Raw genomic sequence first — 5,622 nt, forward strand, 5'->3', positions numbered from 1 at the left:
AAAAAAAAAAAAAAGAAACGACGTCAGTTCTTATTAATATACAGAGTTAGGGTCAAATCCATCTATTTTCTAGAGAGTTTGTTCCTAAAGAAACCATGGAGGTAAGTTTTAATTTTACATCCTATCTAGTAAAGAACTTAGCCTTGCCCAAAGACAGGTGCCCTCTGCTCCTGAGAAGTAATCTATGTCATACCTGATAGGAGTGTCTTTCTGGGCAAGGCTGACTAACTAGAAAGGCCAACCATGTGATTTAGAGTGGAGACTTTGGGTCACCTGGTATCAGTCTGAATCCAACCTGGAGACTGAGTTCAACTATGTGGGCAATCCATCAATCAAACATGCCTATTAAAAGAAGTCCTAATTTGAAAATCTGAAGGCCGGGAGCAGTGGTTCATGCCTGTAATTCCAGTACTTTGGGAGGCCCAGGCAGGCAGATCACAAGGTCAGGAGTTCAAGACCAGCCTAGGCAGTATGGTGAAACTCTGTCTCTACTAAAAATACAAAAATTAGCCAGGTATGGTGGTGCACGCCTGTAATCACAGCTACTCAGGAGGCTGAGGCTGGAGAATCACTTGAACTGGGGAAGGAGACATTGCATTGAGCCAAGATCGTGCCATTGCACTCTAGCCTGGGACACAGAGCAAGACTATCTCAAAAAATAAAAAATAAAAGACAGAAAGAAAATCTGGACACTGAAGCACAGTGAGCTTCCCTGGATGGCAGTACTCCATGCATACTGTGACATATTGATATCGAGAGAGTAGTAACACATTCTGACTTAATGGCGAGAGAACACCAGATGCTTCAGCATTTGAAACCCTCTTGAACTTGGTTCTATGGGCTCCTTGCCTTGATTTTAATCTGTATCCTTTCCTTGAAAAAAACTGTAACCATGAGTGTAATAGCTCTTAGCAGTGAGTTCTACTAGCATCTTTTTAGCAAGTATCAAACCTCCCCAGCCCTCAAAGACTTGCAGTTGGTGTCAAAAGTGAAAGTGGTCTTATGGAAGACTATATCCTCAAACTTTGTAGTTTAGCTAATTCGGTGTGGCTCTCCATAAAAGTTCATTTTATGTAGGTTCATTTAATGATAAAAGCTAGCTAAAAGTTCAGGCTTCGCCAGGTGTAGTGGCTCATGCCTGTACTCCCCACACTTTGGGAGGTCAAGGGGAGCATATTGCTTGAGTCCAGGAGTTTGAGACCAGCCTGGGCAACATAAGGAAACCCTGCTTCTACCAAGAAAAAAAAAAAAAAGAATACAAAAATTAGCCAGCGTGGTGGTACATGATTGTAGTCCCAGCTAGTCAGGAGGCTACGGTGAGAGGAAAGCTTGAGCCCAGGAAGCAGAGGTTGCAGTGAGCTGAGACTGAACCACTGTACTCCAGCCAGGGTTACAAAGCGAGACCCTATCTCAATAAATAAATACATTAATTAATAAATAATTCAGGCTTCAAAGAAATGCATGAGTCCTCCTATTATTTGTTTAATCATGTGTTTACAGATGACACGCTTGCTCTTTGGGGAATATTGCTGATATAGTAAAGTTATATTCTCCAAGCTAAATCCAACATTGTTGCTAAATCAGAACAAGAGACTTCATTCAACAAGCTGAATAAGCTACATTACTGTCCTATACATCTCCATCTCATATTTTATACAACTCTTTTAACATATAAAAAAAATAATAGCTTTTGGTCTAACAACTACAAAGAATCCCCACAAAAGAACTGTTTTGCTTTGTATTTTTGAGAGTCTTGCTCTAGCACCCAGGCTGCAGTGCAGTGGTGAGATCTCAGTTCACTACAACTTCTGCCTCCCAGGTTCAAGTGATTTTCATGCTTCAGCCTCCCAAGTAGCTGAGACCACAGGTGTGTGCTATCACACTCAGCTAAATTTTGTATGTTTGGTAGAGACGGGGTTTCACCATGTTGGCCAGAAAAGTCTCAAACTCCTGACCTCAAGTGATCCACCCACCTCAGCCTCCCAAAGTGCTGGGATTACAGACATGTGCCACCATGCCTGGCTACAAACAACTATTATTGAAATCTCATCACTAGTCAGCCTTTTATAGCAAATACATTATTTGACTTTAAACATTCAGCCAATTATTATGTGGTAACTATGAAAACAACTATGGTTTTAATGTCCTCTCCAAAACTCATGTTGAAATTTAATCGCCATTGTGATAGTATTAAGAAGTGGGACCTTGAAGAGACGATTGGGTCAGAAGGGCATAGTCCTCATAACCATAATTGTGGGAGTACACTCATACAATGTCATAATTGTGGGATTGATGCCATAGCTGTGGGAATGAGTTCCTAATTAAAGGATGAGGTGAGCCAGATTTCCTCTCTCTCTGTCACATGTGCTCACTATGTTATGACACAGCAAGAAGGCCCTCATCAGATGCCAAGCAGATGCCAGTACTACCGTGCCCTTGGACTTCCCAGCCTCCAGAACTGTAAGCCAAATAAATTTATTTTCTTTATAAAGTATCCAATCTGTGTTATTCTGTTACAGTAGCAGAAAATGAACTAAGACATTCTTCCAGTAAAAACTAATCCTGAAATAAGAGGTTTTTCCCCATAGTTAGAAACTGAAATTCCCTGAAGATTTCTTTAGAAATCAGCTTTGCTATTCTACCAAGTTTTATATTTGAAAATTATTCTTTCTTGAATTGCTTTAATTAAAAAAAGAAAATTATTCTTAATAAAGGCATTAACAGAAATTCAACTTAAAAACTTCTAAATATATTGCACTGCATGGTATCTGCACTCAGCAGTTTATTTCTGCCAGGGTGTTCAAAGGTCAGTGCTACAGAAATTGAGTATCTGGCATCATTGGTTTTCTTGGCTTTGTGCTTGTTAAACTTGGTGTTTCTATTGATACAGTATTTGAAAAAAATGAAAATAAAAATAAATTGCTAAATATAGCTTCCGGTTCTAGGTGCTTCAGGAGCTGCAGCTTAAGGTGCAGACATGGCCAAATCCAAGAATCACATCATACACAACCAGTCCCGAAAATGGCACGTAAATGGTATTAAGAAACCCTGATCACAAAGATACGAATCTCTTAAGAGAGTAGACCCCAAGTTCCTGAGGAACATGCACTCTGCCAAGAAGCACAACAAGGAGGACCTAAAGAAGATGCAGACCAACAATGCCAAGGCCATGAGTGCACGTGCTGAGGCCATCAAGGCCCTCGTAGAGCCCAAGCAGGTTAAGCCCAAGATCCCAAAGGGTGTCAGCAACAAGCTTGATTGACTTGCCTATAATGCCCACCCCAAGCTTGGGAAGCATGTTCTTTGCCCACATTGCCAAGGGGCTCAGGCTGTGCTGGCCAAAGGCCACGGCCAAAGATCAAACCAAGACCCAGGCTGCAGTTCCAGCTTCAGTTCCAGCTCAAGCTCCCAAAGGTACCCAGGCCACTACAAAGTCTTCTAGATATTTGTCTGCCAACATGAGGCCAGAAGGACTGTTGCAACCCCCCACCAGGGCTGCTGTCTGCATAGGGCTGGCGTCTTCCTGTGCTATTTGTACAAATACACCTGAGGCAGGAAAGAAAAAAAATTGCTAAATAGGCATCACAAACTAACAGATGATGAGGACTCTGAGTTGGAAGAAAAGAAAAACTGAGATTTTTTTTTCCCCAGCCCTATTATTATTAATTAGTTATAACTTGAATAAAGCAGTTCATCTCTCTGAGCTTCAATTTCTAAAGTATGTAAAGTTGTTAGACATTGGATGATAATTCTAGCCAGGCGTGGTGGCTCACGCCTGTAATCCCAACACTTTGGGAGGCCAAGGTGGGCGATCACTTTACGTTGGGAGTTTGAGACCAGCCTAACCAACATGAAGAAACATTATCTCTACTAAAAATACAAAATTAGCCAGGCATGATGGTGGGCACCTGTAATCCCAGCCATTCAGAAGGCTGAGGCAGGAGAATCACGTGAACCTGGCAGGCAGAGGTTGCAGTAAACTGAGATGGCGCCACTGCGCTCCAGCCTGGGCAACAAGAATGAAACTCCATCTCAAAATAAAAAAAAAATAAAAAAAAAAAGATTCATTCTAACTCCTAGATTTCTATAATACTAAATTTGACTTGTAAAGTTTCTTTTCTCCAAATTTAGGGGATTTATTTATTTTTTGTTTTTTTCCGAGATGGAGTCTTGCTGTATCACCCAGGCTGGAGTACAGTGGCATGATCTCAGCTCACTGCAACCTCCACCTCCCATTTTCAAGCGATTATCCTGCCTCAGCCTCCCGAGTAGCTACAGGCGTGTAGCACCATGCCTGGTTAATTTCTGTATTATTTGTAGAGACGGGGTTTCACCATGTTGGCCAGGATAGTCTCAACCTCTTAGTCTCATGTTCTGGCTGTGATATATTTTTCTATAAAAATTAGAAACATGGCCGGTGTGGTGCCTCACACTGCAAACCCAGCACTTTGGGAGGTCAAGGCAGGCAGAGCACTTGAGGTCAAAAGTTCAAGACCAGTCCGACCAACATGGTGAAACTCCACCTCTACCAAAAAACACAAAAATTGGCCAGGTATGGTGGCATGCACCTGTAATCCCAGTTACTTAGGAGGCTAAAGTAGGCAGGTTGCTTGAACCCAGGAAGCAGAGGTTGCAGTGCGCCAAGATCCCACCACTGCACTCCAGCCTGGGAAACAGAGTTAGATGCTATCTCAGAAAAAAAGAAAACAAACAAACAAAAAAAAACTATCACATTTGGGATTAAGAAAAGAAAGAAAACAATTAGAAACAAGTTAAATCACTAAACTTAACTATCAAAAATCAGAGCTATCTCCAAAAAAAAATCTTAAAATCTCCATCTATCAATAAAAACTTTTTTAAATTATTAAACTTAATATACCTTCAAGGAAGGAGGGCGCTATATTCAATTTTAAGTATAATATGAAGCCAAGGGGGAATTTCAGACAGAAACAGTCATGTGATCTGATTTACACTGCTCAAGATACCTATTGTTCTGTGGGAAATAGGCGTAAGAAACAAAAATGGAAACTGGGAGACCAATTAACAGGTAGTTGAAAAAATCTAGAATAATGACTTGGACTAGGACTAGGAACAGCAATGGAAACGTTAAGAAGTGATTTGACTCAAACAAGCAAACAAAATTATACATATAGATAGTAAAAGAAACTGGAGAAAAACAACAGTAATGTGAGAGAGAATGATTTGGTTGGGGAGACTACTATTTTTAATAGGGTATGAGGGAAAAAAAATTGGAGCCGCAACCTGGACATAAGAAAGAGTGAGCCATGGGAAAAATGAAGAGGGAAGTCTTCCCAAGCTTCATCACATGTTTAAAGATAGGTGAGCCTGGCCAGGCGTGGTGGTTCACACCTATACTCCCAGCACTTTGAGAGGCTGAGGCTGGCAGATGGAACAGGTCAGGAGTTCAAGACCAGCCTGACCAACATGATAAAACCCTGTCTCTACTAAAAATACAAAAATTAGCCAGGTGTGGTGGTAAGAGCCTGTAATCCCAGCTACTCAGGTGGCTGAGGAAGGAGAATTGTGTGAACCTGGGAAGCAGAGGTTGCAGGGAGCCGAGATCGCGCCACTGCACTCCAGCCTGGGTGAGAGCAAGACTCT

The 5,622-nt window shown here is 41.5% G+C and overlaps 1 protein-coding gene and 1 non-coding gene across 2 annotated transcripts in view; one reads left to right on the plus strand and one right to left on the minus strand.

The window, feature by feature from the left end:
* The window catches only part of PIK3C2A (phosphatidylinositol-4-phosphate 3-kinase catalytic subunit type 2 alpha), a 123,183-nt gene that overhangs the window by 104,617 nt on the left and 12,944 nt on the right, over window positions 1-5,622 (minus strand). The gene's annotated exons all lie outside the window — the stretch shown is intronic.
* LOC119470769 lies at window positions 2,754-2,892 on the plus strand. The gene has a single exon (XR_005199736.1). It is a non-coding gene; the product is annotated as a small nucleolar RNA SNORA8 (small nucleolar RNA).

Source organism: Cebus imitator, unplaced genomic scaffold, assembly GCF_001604975.1.
Source record: "Cebus imitator isolate Cc_AM_T3 unplaced genomic scaffold, Cebus_imitator-1.0 Scaffold39, whole genome shotgun sequence".
Classification (NCBI taxonomy): domain Eukaryota; kingdom Metazoa; phylum Chordata; class Mammalia; order Primates; family Cebidae; genus Cebus; species Cebus imitator.